The sequence below is a fragment of the Bos grunniens genome, chromosome X, assembly GCF_055505025.1.
Source record: "Bos grunniens cultivar Pamir isolate PY7600 chromosome X, Bosgru_T2T1.0, whole genome shotgun sequence".
Classification (NCBI taxonomy): Eukaryota; Metazoa; Chordata; class Mammalia; order Artiodactyla; family Bovidae; genus Bos; species Bos grunniens.
Window position 1 is genome coordinate 109,060,316 of NC_141194.1, and position 15,852 is coordinate 109,076,167.

A 15,852-nucleotide genomic window follows, 5' to 3' on the forward strand; every position below is an offset into this window, starting at 1 on the left:
TCAGAAAAAATCACTAGACCCATCTCTTACCCTGTCTGGCTGAGGATGAAGCCCGGGTCTCAAAGCACTCCCAGACCCCTGCGCCTGTCCATGAGGGGGCGGCACCGGTTTCAGTGAAGCTCATAACCAGGGCCATAGCCTCCCATTCTTCCTTGGCAGCATCCCTTGAGGTCAAAGGCCCAGCACCCTAGCGAGGACCTGCACCCAGACAAACAATGCTGAGGCCCCAGGCAGGATGTGGAAGGGAGCAGGAAGGGGGCTGGGGATCCCTGTTTGGTTATCCTCATCCGGTCCTTTTCTCAATGCACAAGCTTGGCCGAGTATCGAAGTTTGGACCCCGGTCAACTTAAGCCGCCACTGGGTCAGCTGACCTGATTCTCCAAGCCAAAAGGGGTGGAATGATCAAACATCCCATTTGTGAGACAGTCTCCCGAGACCAGCTCTCAGGAACGAGGACATCCTGATTCCCGGTCCCGGGAGCTGGCAAGAGGACAGTCAGCAGAAAGGTTGTTTTCCTCCAAGGGTTCCTGGGATCCAGAGATTCTCAGCAGCAGTTCAGGGGGAAGGGGCCCCTCAGAGGCCTTCCAGATTGATGGCTGAGCAGCTGGGTCATGTCCAAGCCCCTCAGTCGGCTAAGCAGCACACAGCTCCCAGGAGCCCTGGCCAGCCTCTTTGCCCTGTGCGAGCAGCAGAGCAGAGTGCCTTGCCGGCCCATGATGCTCCCATCCTAGGCCTCATGCCTGGAAGCCAAGGAGTGGCAGGAAGGAAGCACATCACGTGGAAAAGAGCTGGAGAAGACTTGGGTTGCAGAGGGGGAAAATGTAATATGGAAAAAAAATGCATGGACTGGGGGGAATATTTGTAAATGTGCTTTACAGGTAAATGACTTCTGCATGAAAGTCTGGAATTTTACCTCCCCTCATTCCACCCCTCAACACACCAGAATATAGACTTCTTGGCGTCAGCACCAGAAGGGCCCGGGGAGGCAGATGTCTGAGGCTGGCCAGCTCCCTCCAGGAGGTGGGGAGTTCAAGCCCCAGTAGGACACAACCACCTGGCCACCCATCACTTTTGTGCCCCTTTTCTAGCTCTCAGGGACTTCCCTGGTGGCTCAGATGGTAAAACGTCCGCCTGCAATGCGGGAGACCTGGGTTCGATTCCTGGGTCAGGAAGATCCCCTGGAGAAGGAAATGGCAATCCACTCCAGCACTCTTACCTGGAAAATCCCATGGACGGAGGAGCCTGATAGGCTATGGTCCATGGGGTGGCAAAGAGTCGGACATGACTGAGCGACTTCACTTTCACTTTCACTTTCTAGCTCTCAGCAGGCTGGATATAAGCAACTGCTCTGGGCAACTGGGCTATTGAAGAGGTGGCTTGGCATCAAGGACCAGCAAGGGCTTCTGGGCAGGACCCTCTGAGATGTCTCTGTGGAGGCCAGGGGGCTGGGCAGAACCAACATGCCGGGGACCCTTTGCCAGAGCCACTGACAAGAGCTACCCCAGTGTGGCCACCTCCCCTGCTGAGCCTCCCAGCACACACTCCAGGTGTCTCTGCAGCCTGGAACCAAGGTGGTCTTCAGTTCATTCCAGTGGGGCCCAAGGACAGTCAAGGGAGTTGAAAGGGACCCAGGGGTCATCAGAGCCCACTTCCACCCCAACAAACTCTTTCCACCCCAGGAACACCCCTGCACCCTTACTCCTGCCACCCATTCAGCCTCTGCTAGAGCAGGTACAGTGACAGGGAAGTCCTCTCCAGTTGCCCCTGGTCATGGAGATCACGAGTGAGGCTGTCATCTGCCTTCCCAGCCCCCTCCTTCCTCACTCTTGTCCACTGCAGATCCCGACTTCCCAAATTTTCATTTACGGCCACATTTTCATTTATCCCATAAGGCTTATTCAGAAAGTTGAAGCCTGACCCAGTGCCGGGCAGACAGACAGGGGCCTAGAACAGCACTGCGTTTCCCTAGAAGGTGCCTTTGGCTCGGGTCTTTCTGAAAAAAATGAAAGAATGAGTAGGAGCTCGCTGGGCAGAAGTAATGAGGCAAGTCCTGGTTTTGCATTTTGTTTTAGTTCAATCTTAAACCAGGCCCTGCCTGATATGAGCATTTGTACCCGGGATACCTGTTCTGGTGGTAGGAATCCTCAGGCCTGCTCAGTGGGAAACTGACCGAGTCATCAGAAAGTCGTGTGCTGAGCCAACAATCCCAGGGACCAGATCAAGGGGCCACACAGAGCACCCGCGGTGCACCCACGATGCAGCCAGGGACTGCCAGGGACAACAAGCAGCAGTGGTGGGGGGCCTACACACCATTGCTCCCAGAGGCCAGGCCTCCTCTCAGACCCAGGCTGTGGCCACAGAGCCACCTTGGCTGCCACCACCTCTTGCAGTGGGTTGTGAGCACCCTCCCCACAGGAAAAGTGGCCTCTAGGTCCCTCTGGCATCTAGGTCTCCCAGGACGTGTGCTTAAGTTGTAGGTTCCGGCTCCCCTAATTCCTTATAGAGTTTGAGAATGACACCCCTTGGGCCACTGGTCCTTTCATTGTCCAGCCGGTCCCACCTCCTGGCCCTGCTGTGGCCCCTGGAAGGTGACAGTCACACAACTGCTCCCACATCAGCGTCCCCCTTCCTGAAGAAAATGACCAGAAATGTTCACAGTGGGGGATCCAGATAGGGGGTGGTCTTGGTACCATTCTTACCACTTTTCTGTGAGCTTTTGATTACTCCAAGATAAAAGTTAAAAACTCGAGTGAAAATCGTCAAAGAAAGCAAATCAGATGCTAGTTAGTAGGCATCCAGAAATGACCAAGAATGAAGTGTACTGTGGCAAATCACTTAACTGTGGGTGCACACAATATGTGCATCGTTGGCACAGACTAGCAGGGATTTTAAAATGGTTTCTCCTCGGGTGGAGAAGCCATATCCCTTCCAACCTGGCCTCAACCTCACTCCTGGTGACCATGGCTCCTGGAGGAGGATATGGTGACCCTGGCTCCACTGACAGCTCTGAAAACACAGTGCTCCTGGCTTCAGCCTCCCTTCTGGACAGGTGACACGGGGCCTCCAGAGCTTTCATGATGTGCTCAGGTTTGCACAACTAGACTGTGTCCAAGCTGGGGTCTTAACCCTGTCTGGTCTCCCAGCCGCTTTCCTACCACTCGACTGTAAAGGTGCCTGCGTGTCCCATCACACACCCTATGACCACCAGTCAACCTCTTTTGAGGGTCACTTTCAGGCACGCAGGTCTCTGGGTGGCTGCCCTTGTCCTGGCATAGGTCAGCTCTCTGCAAGTGCAGCAGGAAGGAATGAAGAATCCCTGATGGATCCCAAACTTCAGGACCCAAAGACCTGGGGCACCATATGGGTTGCTGCTCAGGACTCTGGAACCATGGAAAGCAGCTCTCCTCTCCCTCAACCACACTCCTGTCTGATGCCAGGGGCAGGGGCTGGCAGTTGGGGCAGCCTCATTCAGCAAGCAGAAAGCAAGCGGGTATTACGCATGAGCTGGCACCTTATGGGCTGTGGCCTGAAGCAAGATCCAGTCCAAAGGGATCAGTCAGCCATGGAGGCTGAGTGGAGAAGGGAGACAGCAGGCTTCCAGCTTCCAGAGTGCATTGGGCCAGATTTGAATTTTTTCTTGGCATCAACTGAGGGCAGTTCGGGGACCAGGTGCCGATGCCTACCATGGGCAGGTCCCAGGCCCACTGCTGGGGGCCTAGACTCTCTGTCCCACTGAATCCTAGGCCACAGGGGTGCTAAGCAGAAGCACAAAGCAGGCTGGAGGCCGAGGTGAAGCACTGGCTGCTCCTGGGATCAGTGCCCTCAGGTTGGGGCACTCAGTCTGGAATTTGGCTCAAGTTGAGAAGGAAGGGAGGTGGACAATTTCAAAGAATGCGCAGGCCTTGACTGGGCAGTTCCTGAGCTCCTTCTGCTGCTTCCAAGTCCTCCTCCTCCAGGAAGTATTTTCTGATCCTCCCAGCCAGGCCTGCTCCCCTATCCCAGGCTCCCACAGCCCCTGGTGGTAATGCTACTCAGGGCGGCAGCCCTCAGTGTGGTCGTGGTCCACCTCTGTCACTGAGTTGTATGTGTCCAGAGGGTACAAACGAACAGATCTGAGCACTTGCTATGTGCCTGGCCCTGTGCTTGGCGCCTCACATCAGCTCCCCCGGTTGAATACAGAGGCCCCAGCAAGGTCCTGGCTTCTGAAGGCACAAGGGCTAGGTCTGGGAACTGATGGACAGTGAGGGTAGGGTAGGTGAGATGGTTCTGCTCCTTCCTATCCTGGGGTGGTCCGGGGTGATGAGGTGAACAGCACAAGTGCCAGGGCCAACCTGCAGGCTGGCTCCTGGTCTATGCATCTATGTCCTGGCCCCTTCCTTTGAAGTAGTAAGCAGGGCCTCTGAACTAGTCTCTGAGCTGCCCCTGATTTTTCAGATGCGGCAGTGGAGACCCTGGGAAGGTAGGGCACTATTCCACCCCCACCTTCCACCACAGCTCTAAGTGAGCTGGTAATGACGAGTGGGAATGCAGAGCTCCTCCCAACTGTCCAGGCCTGTTGGCCCATGGGGCCCTGTTTTCTGTTCCCAGCCAGGTACCACGATCAGAAGTCCACAAGGCCATGAGGCCCAGGTGGGACTGGGTCCAGGTGCCAGGGGTCTGGACCACCTCTGGGTGGGTTGTGAGAGGCTCTCTCTCAGGGTTTGCTGAGTGGTCCTGAGATGTGGCTATGTGGCCTTCCACAGTGTGAAGACCAAGTGCAAATGGCTCAGTGTGAGCACAATTCCTATGGCAAAGCCCTGGCACACTTACCACTGACCTCATGTGAGCCCCCAGCAGCCCTGGGTGGGAGGCAACCAGGCATCTTACCCTCTTGGACACCCCCTGCTCAGAAGTAGCAGAGTAGGCAGAGGAGTTGAGTTTTTAGTCTCTTTCCAAGGCAGGGGTATCACTGTGCCTTTCCAAAGAGGACAAGGCTTTTGGCTCCCTTGCCCCTGAAACAATCCAGCCACAGAGCCTGCTCATGGCAGATCCTGTTGATAACACCCAGCGGCGCTTGATTCGGCGCCTTAGGTCTGAGCAGCTACCTTCCCAGTGGCCCTTCAGGAGACTGCCTGGTGCCCAGCACACACTCATCACAAGTAACTGGTGAGCCTCCTGGTCTGGGCATCAGGGTGAGCCAGACTCTGGGTCTTGGTTTTCTCATCTACAAAATGGACACAGGGAGAACTAGCTGATCTCAGATTCCCTTATTCCCCCGGCCTGCAATCAACTCGCAGAGCACCCTGGCCCCAGGCCATTTACTAACAATCACACCCTCTCTAGCAGAAAGAGGGTGGGCCAGGCCAGCCTTAGGTGCCTGTCTTCTTAGTCTCTTCACTCACAGCGAAATCAGAAAACTAAGTATCGTCCCTCAGCCGGCAGAATCCCTTAGAGAGAGTGAAGATTATGGATGGGGAAACTGAGGCCCCAAGTCGTCGCTGTCACCCGGCTGGGCTCTGCCCGAGTTTCCCTCCACCACGGACTCTGCCGGCCGCGTCGACGGCGGACGGCGACTCGACAGCCCTACCTGGCACAGGTGCCTGGCTCGCGGGACGGGCGTAGGGTCCGGCGGGCTTGGGGCGCGGGCTCCCTCCGGTGGGCAGCGCCGGCCTGGCCGGGCTGGGGAGAGGACGCGGGGCGCGGGACGCGGTGGGGAGCAAGCGGGCCGGCGAGGAGGCGCGGACTGGGCTCCGCCCTCAGGAGAACAAACAGGTTTTCTCCTGCGCCCAGAGCCTCGCCCCTCGCCCCTCCTCTCGGCCGGCCCCCTTCCTCTGCCCTCTCCTGGGGTAGGTAGATGCGCCTGGCACATTCCGGACATTCCCCCGCCAGGGTCCTCGGCCCACAGGCAGCTTCTCGCCACCACCCCCCCCCCCCCCACCCCGGGGCCGCTGGAGAAATCAAGGCCGGGGCTTCCCGCACCGAGCCCAGAGCTAGCTCCCGAAGGCTCGGCCGCGGTGGAAAACTTCCAGGCAAATTCCTCCGCACTCGCGGCCCCCGAGTTGGGAGGCCGCCGCCACGTGATGGGGCCGGGCTGCCCAGTTGCGCCCCAGCCCGCTCCCGGCCCGATCTGGCCCCGGATCGGGGCGATGACTTGCGCAGATGCTGCGGGTTCATTCTGTGGAGAGCTACTGTTCCTAGATCCATTTTACAGATGGAGATACCAGACAGGGGTGGGGAGGGGGACTGGGGGCTGTCGGCTCAGATCATGCAGGAAGTCCCGGAGGCTGGAAAGGAGAGGAAAGGCAGAGAGCCTACTACCCGGCGGCGCCTGAGTTCTCACGCTGGGAAACCCTCCTGGGAAACTTGGGGTTCCAAAGGCACTGCAGCGAACACCCTGTCCGCCTAGCCAGGGCATCCCCGCAGACTCCGTGGGGGGACACAGCCAGATCCAGAGGTCCAGTGCGGTTTCATGAGTGTCATTCATTCATTCCTGCTTTTTGTGTACTTGTGTCATTGTTATGCTTGCTGAGTACTAGTGACAGTGAAGGCACTGGGCTAGGGGCTAGGATGGACTGAGTGTCAGAAGAAGCCCCTACCCTTACCTGTGGGGCTTCTCTCTCCAAGAGACCACAAAGAATTGGCAAGGAGATGGTCTATGAGGATGAGAGCATCCAAACCATGGAGCAACGCGTTCTCCTTCAACAAACAGTGCTGAATCTAGGTCCCAAGGGTCCTCCAATCCATCTGCTTCTCTCCACGCCCACTGCCGCCACCCTAGTCCAAGCCTCTTCATTGTTTTCCCTGCCTCTGGTCTTGCCTTCCTCCCCATCCAGTCTCCACACAGAAGTCAGTCGAGGACTTTGCACATGGCTCCAAAGCTGCCTGTAGCTCTTTGATGGCTTCCCATTGCTCTCAAGATAAAAGGCAACCTCTTTAAGGGGCTCAATGATTTGGCTGCAGACCCAGCCACTCTCTTCCCTTGGTTCAATGTATTCCAGCCACACTCACCTCCTTCCGATTTTTGAATACATCCTGTCTCCTTGACACTTTTACTCCTGGTGCTCAGACTCCCTAGAATGTCTTTTGTCCCCTTGTCTGCTTAGTGAGCTCTTAGTCATTGTTCAAAACTTTCCTCAAGTGTTTGTAAATTCTCTCCTGACTGCACGGGTCACCCAGGCAAGTAGATCACTTCCTTGTCCATGCTTCCCCAGTTCCCTCTGACTGCATCAATCAAGCATAATGGCTGTCACCTTTTATTGTTCTAGATGGTGAGCTTGGGGAGGGCAGGGCCCTGTCTGAGTCATCACTGGGACATGGAAACCAACATGGGGGGTTGGGGAGGATTGGGAGGTGATCAACACTCAGGAAGCTGTCCTTGCTCTTCTCGGGCTTTATCAGGCAGAGAGGAAGTGGCCCTATATCTGAGTGAATATATGTGTGGGGTATGGGAGTAGGGATTATATCTAAAGTATAAAGTCACTTCAGCTCATCTGCATCTCTTGCCAACAAATGTTTCTCTGCTTCCAGTCTGGGGACCAGCATCTAATACCTCCCTGCCCCTGATCTCAGGTTGCTGGTCACCATGGATTTGACTTGGCATCCTAGCTCCTAAAGATGATACTCACTATATGTCCTTGGATATGTCTCACCCCCTCTCTGGGTCCCCTTACCCTTCCAGAGCCCCTTACTTAAAGAGGCAGAAGGTAGAGGTCAGAGGGATGCAGTAGATATAAGGATGAGAAAGAGGGTGGCCCCCCCCTCTCGAAGGTCACCAGCAGGAAATGGAAAGCTCACTCCAGAGAGCACAAGCGAGAGTGGTGTCCAAAGCCAACAATGGCCAGTGAGCAAGGGCTGCCTGGGGCTGGGTTGCCCCAGGGCCTCACAGCTCTTCCTACATACCAGGTGATTCAGCCCCCACTGGGTCAGTCCCACCATGACAGCACCAGCCAGAGGGATTGGCCTTTCCTTAACTCCTCCCTCCTTGCCAGGCTGCCAGGCCCTGCAGCTGATCTTGCCTGCAAACGAGTTTGACTCGAAAGGTGACTGCCTTGCCCTACCTTGCCCTGCCCTGCCCACCTGCTCACTGTGCCAATGGAGCCCCCCCTACCCCCACCAGGGCCACCCCCAGCCATCTCAGCCAGGCTTCGAGGCCCTTGCCAACTTCATCAGCCTCCTCTTTGACTCCTTGCTCTCGGTCATGTGGACCCAGACACACTGAGTGCTCTTGTCCCACCAGGGCCCTGCACAAGATGTCTCCTTGCTGGTAAACTGCCATCCATTCTTAGCCAGAACACTGGGTCCTTCGTGAACTTCCCCTTGGATTAGAGCTGGAGGGCCAAGACTCTGGTGGCTCCTGGTTGCCCCCAGACTGGGCTCTACCCCTGCCTGGCTTGAGCTTGGCCCTGTCCCTTTCTACTCTCAGCTCCTCTTGTGCCTTGACCACCATCTCTAGCTCCAAGGCTGACCAGCCCTCCAGGCTCTGGCAGAGTCCTCCTGGAGTCCCCCAGCTCAAGTAGTCTCCCCACAGCAAGACCTTGCTCTGAGGATAAAAGTGCTGCCTCTAACACTGATGGGCTGGAGGGTGCAGCCAGTCTGGGCTGCCTGGAAGAGGCAGCAGTGGGCAAGTGGTGACCCCCTATGCTGAGGGGAGCCAGGAACCAGGAGCAGGCAATGGAGGCGAGTTCTTTGGGAAGCAAGCAGATGACAGGGGGACAGGCGGCAGTCTGGAAGGAAGTGGCCAGCAGGGCTCATCGGCTCCAGGAGCCCATTCAGGTCTCCAGGGCTGGGAACAGAACCCAGGCAAGCCAGTCTAGCCCAAGATTTCCCAGGTAAGGGAGGGGGACGACGGGTAGGGCCTGACAGTTTTCAGGCTGAAGTTGAACCTGAAAACAACCAAAACCAGCCCAGGCAGAGTGTCCTCACACCAGAAGGTACTGGAGACCCATGCCAGATCCAAACCCTGCCATGGTGCAGATGGGGAAACAGGTCCAGAGAGGGATGGACCATAGCCCACAGGGGCCACACAGCCATTCTGAGACAGAAATAGGACTAAAACTTGGGCTCCGGTTGCTGTGGATGGAACCCCCATCCAGTTGGGGTTCTCAGGTTCACATGTGAGTAGGGCTGGGCTCCTGTTTGCACCCTAATCCCCCCCTGCCCTCCCTCTTTCTAGGGCCTGCCTTGACACCTCATCCTCCTAAGCTCTTCAACCAGTTTCCACTTGTTGGGTGACTCCACTGGTTCCAAGCAGGGTGGGTCCCCTCATGACAGGGGTCCCCAGGCGTGGTTGTAGCCACAGTGGCCCCTATGGAGCCCCAAACCTTCAGGCCCGGCCTCTGAGTCTATAACCAGCTCTCCATGTGGCTGGGAGCAAGACCCTGCCTTCTGGGTATTGCCTGTGAGGCCCCTGCACTGCCCTTGACCTGCACTGCAGGCTTAGGGGCTGGGCCCCTCCAGTGTGTGACATACACACTTATTCTTAATCATCAAATGCCCCATTTAGGACCTCCTTTCCCCACCACACTGCCACCTGCACCCAGATCTGGTGGGGAAGGCAGACCAGTTCAGGTTCATGGTGCAGAATCCACGCCCAAGCAGTTCCTGCCCTGTAGACAGTGCCTCACCTCTGGGAGCAGAGAGGTTGTACAGGCAGGCCTCCTCGGCCGCGTGCACATCTCCCACCCCTGCAGGCTGAACTCCCCCGCTACCTTTTGAAACTAGTACTTCGAAGAAGCCCAGGAAACACTCCGCAATCCGTCTTGGCCTCTGTGACCTGATGCCCGGAACACAGACTGCCTTTTGTCTCTGGCTGTGAAGCAGCCCCAGGCCAGGCCTCCAGAGCACGAGTGCACAAGCTGAGCCAAGGCCTCACTGGCAGATAATCCCCACATGCCCTGAAGAATGGCTTTTTGCTGCTTTAAAAATCATCCACAGATCGGAAAAATAATGTTCTAATTGGAAAACCTTCCCGCCATGGTTTTCCGGAGTTTTAGTACAGTTGGCCGGCAAGGAGGCTCCTGGGAGGAGGAGGAAGGGAAGTCATGAGGAGGAGACAGTGGGCAGGCTGCCCAGTGCCCCCTCGTCCCCAGAGCTCAGCTGCTCTCAGCAAGGGGCCATGCCTGGGAGATCTGGGGGCTGTCTGGTCCTCCTGGGCTGGGGCCCAAGCCCTGCTTCCCCCCAGAGACCCCACTGCTGCCCCAGAAGCAGCCCAGGTCCCTGGACTATCTGGCAGGCCTGGTGCCCGCTGAGCGTGGTGATCACAGGCCAAGAAGAGGAAAGGTGTGAAAGCTACCACCTGATCAAGAAACAGGAAGGTTCCCTCCACCTGGGTGGGGCCCTGGGCTGGGAGACCTAGCGGGGCATGCAGGATGCACAGGAAAAGTGACTCCTGAACAGCTGGATCCATCCAGCAAGGGAGGATGCTCTCGCTCAGGGGCCCTGCTAAGCCTGGCTTGGCTAAACCACTAGTGGGAGGAGCTGAGGCCACAGCAACCTGAAGGTTTGTCAAGCTCCAAGAATTGCTGATTTGTTCCTTCACTAGGGGCCGTGCCCACCTGGGAAGGGGAAATGCAGGAGAGCCAAGTTACTATGACTCACCTTAGTTTTTCCAGAAACCTCCCTGGGTGCCTAGCTGCCTTGATTTCCTCAAGGGGAGCAGCCTTCGAGAGATTGGGGGTGGAGAGGGATAGTTCAGCGGCCTCCTCGTCCATCTGGGCAGACCACCCTCTCCTTGTGGAGGAAAGGGAATCACAGCAGCCTGAACTTGGAGACTATGAACTTGCCACATCGCTTTAGGCTCCCTGGCATTGTACCCTCCTTCATGCCCCTTTCTTCCCCCCTTGTGACCTTTAGGACTGCTGCTCCCACACCAGCATACCTCTAGAGCTCCACTGGCTACTTATTCGACCCCATGGACTGCAGCCTACCAGGCTCCTCCATCCATGGGGTTTTCCAGGCAAGAGTACTGGAATGGGGTGCCATTGCCTTCTCCATACTTATGATTATTTCAATTTAAATGTATTGCAGTGAGATAAAATTGAGCTTTAGTTCCTCAGTCACAAGAATCATATTTAGCCCCATGTGGCCATGGGCTCCTGTAACAGACAGCACAGATAGACAAGAATTCATCCCTGCAGCAAGTTCTGTCATATATCAGCAGTCTAGCTGCATCACTTCTCCTTAAAAGGAAGCTCTCAACTTCCCTCTTAACTGAGCCTGAGGTCCCTCCACTAAGTGAGGTCCCCCCACAACCTCAGCCAAGGGAGGCATTCCCTTCTCCCACACGCCACTTACTTCGAGAAGACTAGTCTGTCTTTGGATGAACACCTCTCCTCCTTTGAGGCTCAAGCGAATATTCAGGCAAGTGTTTGCACAGGACACATTGTTCTTTTCCACCCAGATCTCACTGCACGTGAGAAGGTGACTGGGAGAATTGGAAGGGTGTGCAATGGTGTGGAGCAGTGAGTGTGGGACTTCAGCATCCCTGCCAGTGGACCATCCATCCTCCTCAGGCCTCACAGTTCTTCAACCCCAACATCACTGAAGAATCTGTCAGTGATGCCCTACAGGGGCAACCTACATCTTGTTATCACCTCTGAAGCCTGTATTGCAAGGCTTCCAATTTCTGACCCCTGTCTCCTCTCTTTCCAGTGGGCTTGTTCACATTAGTTCTACTTCCTGATGAGACGTATAGTCAGTTCTCTTTCCAGCTCATGGGGATCTCCTGTCTGTTGGTCTGCGTTCTTCCCATCTGTTAGCTCTTTCCTCCCTTCCTGGCCCTCTCTGTCCAGCATAGAGTCAATGGCCCATCAGTTTAACACCTCTTTTGTTAACATCTGAATTTCCCTTGTTCCACAGACCCTCTGTCACCTTCACTTGACACTCAGATCTGGACAAGTTTAAACATCTGCTTTCTTCCTGTCCACCCCAAGGTGATGACGGTGCTGGCAAAGGTCATATAACTGCAGAATGGTGCCAATATCCATTTCTGGATCGTAATCCTTCTCACCTCTGTGAGGGCTTCCATCTTTGTAATTGTCCCTTTCTTTTCTGCATCATAAGAAGGTCCAGTTTATTTGGAGCATATCCATCAATGTTAAAAAAAAAAAAAAGAAGAAGGAAAGTCGTCTCACTTGACCCTGCTCTCAGCTCCACTTAGTCTCTTTTCTCTGCTCCTCTACTGAGCAAAACTCCACGAAAGAGTCGTCTACATGGGCTGTCTCTGCTTCTCATTCCCTCATAAACCCAATCCCGTCAGGATTTCAACCCTACTGCTTCCTTAAAATCGTTCTTGTCAAGGTTACCAGTGATTCTTCATGTTGCCAAACCCAGTGCTCACATCTCTGCCTTCACTTAACCTCTTAACCACAGTTGATCATTCCTTCATGCCAGAACAACATTCATCCTTTGGTTTCCCTGACTCTCCACTTCCCCAAGTGTATTGAAGGTTAGGAGCACAAACTCTGGAACTGGACTGTGTGGGTACAAATCCTGGCTGTGCCAATTAATAGCTGTGTGACCTTGGGCAAGTCACTTGCCACCTCTAGGTTTTCACCTGTATGAAGGAGGTGAGAATACCAGCATCTACCTCTTGGGGTCGTTGTGAAGGTTACATTGGTAACAGAGAGTGCTGAGAATAGAGCTTGTTATATTGAGAGACACTCAATGAAACCACCACATGGGTGCTGATGGGGTTTGAGACACGCTACCAGCAAACATGACATGTTGAATATTTTAAGATGAGGGAGTTTGAGAAAATGGCAGAAACAAGAAGGTCTCTCTGACCTTCCCTACACTCCCACCTTTCTCCTGGAAGCAGTTCATAAGACTCTCAGGTGAGAGGTGCCCTCCTGATACCTGGACAAAAGGAGCATCCTTATCTCTAAGACAGGGATAAGGCCAAGAAGAATCCAAACAAAGAGGCTTTGCTAAGTTCCCCTGAACTTACTGCACTTTGCTCAAAACTCTTCACCCTATCTTGGCTTTGCATGACTTTCCGTTCTCCATCAAACCTAGAAAAAAAACACCCAGAATTAACCACTTCTTCAGGTCTTCATTTTTTTATGAAGGCTCTCAACCTTATATTAAATAAATGGGTACTCTTTCTCTTGTCAGTCTAATTTTCAGATCTAGCCAGGGATTCCTACAGTGTCCAAGGGTTGACTGAAACTAAACACATCAAAAAAAAAAAAAAAAAAACTCCACACCCCTCAAACTTCTCTTCTCTTAGGTCTTCCCCATCAGTGGCACCTCCCAGCTGTGCATGCCCAAAGGCCCAGGCACCTGGCCCTCATCTCCTATATCCAATCAATCAGCAAGTCCTGATTATGGCTCTACTTCCAAAATATACCCAGAGCCTGATCACTTCTTCCTGCTTCCATTGCCACCAGCCTCCTAGTCCAAGCCATCACCCTTGATCCCCCCGCCCCCATCACGGTCTTCTGGCTTCCACTCTTGCCCCATTACATCTATTGTCCCCCTGTATTGTCAGTCTGGTGACTTCACTCACCCAGCTGTCCAAGCTGGAAATCGGGGTACCCTCTGAGACTTCTCTTTCCCTGTCACCCTCCAGGTCTGATGCCTGTTGTGGTTCCAACCTCTTCTCCCAACTTCCAAGCTCCAGGTTCCCATCACACTGGACTTCTTACTGATCTTCACAGAAACCTTGTTCTCTGTCTCCAAGCCTTGGTGTTGACTGAGGTCCCCCTGCCCTGGTTAACTCCTACTCTGCACACACCTCTAGCAGGAAGTTGTCCCTAACCATGTCTCTTCCTGGGCTGCCCTTCAGTCCCAGCACTCATTACCCTACAGAATCACTGTCTTCTGTCTCCTCCTTTCCTCTTGGATGTAGGAAACATGTCTTATGCTTGCCTGCTCACTCAAGCACTGGTAGGGTTCCTGAGTGGTCACAAACGAAATATTTGCCAAATGAATGAAAGAAGGAATAAAAGTTCATGTCAAATGTGATATATTATCAAGCAATACACTGACTTTTCAAATCAGGGATTAAAATTGTATCACTCAGTAGATGACATTGGAACTACTAGTCCTGTGGAAAAACAAGCTGGATTTCCTACCTCAAAATCCGCACTGAAGTAAACTCCAGATGGCTCAGAAATGTCATGTAAAAAAAAAAAAAAAAAGTGAAACCATAAAAGTACTAGAAGGAATCCTGGGATGGGGACAGCCTTTCTAAGTATGTCATGAAAACCAGGAACCATAAAAGAAAAGAGAGAAATTAAAAACTTCTGTATGCCAAAACCCATCATAACTGTCATTAGACAAATGACAAACAAGGAAGACTTATTTGAACTGCATGTGACAGCAAAAGACTTAGTCTTCAAAAAATAAAAACGGGCTCCTTTCAAAGCCAGCAATAGGAAACATAGGCCAGCAAAGAAGGGAACAGACAATTCACAAAACAAGGTTTGCGGGAGCCCCATTAACATGCGAAGGAAATGCAAATACAGTCTCAGAGAAGTTAAAGTTACATTGGATCTGCAAAACCCAGGGTTATCCGAGGTGTGGTAAAATGGTCATCCTTAGCCTCAAGGGTCCTAGAGGTGGGAGGATGAATTGTAACTTTTGTAGAAATATGTAACAAGAACTATGAGGACTCCCTTTGACCTAGCAATACCAACATTTAAAATTCTTTTTGGGAATTCCCTGGCAGTCCAGTGGTTAGGACTCTGTGCTTCCACTGCAGGGGACATGGGTTCGATCCCTGGTCAGGGAACTAAGACCCTGAAAACCACGTGGTGTGGCCAAAACAAACCAAAAATTGAATCACCATGCTGTATGCCTCAAACTAACATGACATTGTAAATCAACTCTGCTTCAATAAGCTTACTTTTCAAAAATTAAAAACATCTTTTTATCATCTGATATCAATAAAGTGGTATATATGTATATTATATAAAATGTGATGGATATAAACATCTGCCAACCAGCCAGCACCATTATCTATGACTTTTGTCCTGATACTCAGGATGACCTGTCCTGGCTTGGGCTCTTGACCCCATATCCTATCACCTACTCTGGCCTGCTAATGTTTTTTCTACCTTTTACTTGGGTCATCAATTATTTCCACTTGGTTGGATCATTTTGATCAAAATGCAAGCTACTCTTCATTTATTTCCCTCCTCCATTTCTCAGTAGCAACCATGAAGAGAAGAACCTACACTTTCTCTTACTCCTCTTCTTCCCTTCTATCTCATGGACAGCACTTAACAGAAATGGCTCTTTTTAAAACCAGTGCTCTCCATCTTGCTATGTCCAGTGGTCAGCTTTCATTCTAATTTTACTGGATATGTTAGCATCATTGGATACAGGAGTCACTCCTTCTGGAAACGCTTTACTCTTGATTGACCCTTTCTCATTGTCTCCACTCTTTCCAACCTCCTCACTTTGGAAGTTACCAGGACTCAGTCCTTGAAACTCTTCTCAATGATATTCTTTATTATGGTGATTTCTATTCATCTTGCCATCTTGTGTCTTTAAACACCATCAGAAGGCTGATAACTCCCAAACTTACATCTCCAACTCAGGACTTTCCCCTTAATTTCAGATTCCTATATCCCAAGGCCTATTCAATGCACATTGATTAGGCATTGTATTTGGTGACCCAAATCAAACTCCTTATCAGCCCTTCCAAACCTGTTCCTCCCACAGCTGTCCCCACCAAAGCTGGGGCTACCGAGATCTGGCCACTTCTCCTCATCTCTACTATTTGGTGAGCTTCTGATTGTTGTGCCATTAAGAACAAGGCTGCTCTGGAATTCTTGTACACATCTCCTGATCACATGGACAAGAGATTCTTGAGGTGAGTGGTTCTCAAACTTCCGTGGGCTTCAGAATCCCCTGGAGGGCTTGTTA

The 15,852-nt window shown here is 52.9% G+C and overlaps 1 protein-coding gene across 17 annotated transcripts in view; it reads right to left on the reverse strand.

The window, feature by feature from the left end:
* ZNF185 (zinc finger protein 185 with LIM domain) overlaps window positions 1-14,116 on the reverse strand; it is a 67,300-nt gene extending 53,184 nt beyond the window's left edge. For 13 of the 17 annotated variants that reach the window (XM_086385956.1, XM_086385950.1, XM_086385961.1 and 10 more), the window contains exon 1: window positions 5,567-5,728. The gene's annotated coding sequence lies outside the window, so the exon portion shown is untranslated. Of the gene's footprint in view, window positions 1-30; window positions 199-5,566; window positions 5,732-12,925; window positions 13,177-14,054 lie in introns of those variants that run through there. The other 4 variants (XM_086385947.1, XM_086385945.1, XM_086385962.1 and 1 more) reach the window with 4 other exon arrangements.
* Window positions 14,117-15,852: the final 1,736 nt, after the last annotated feature.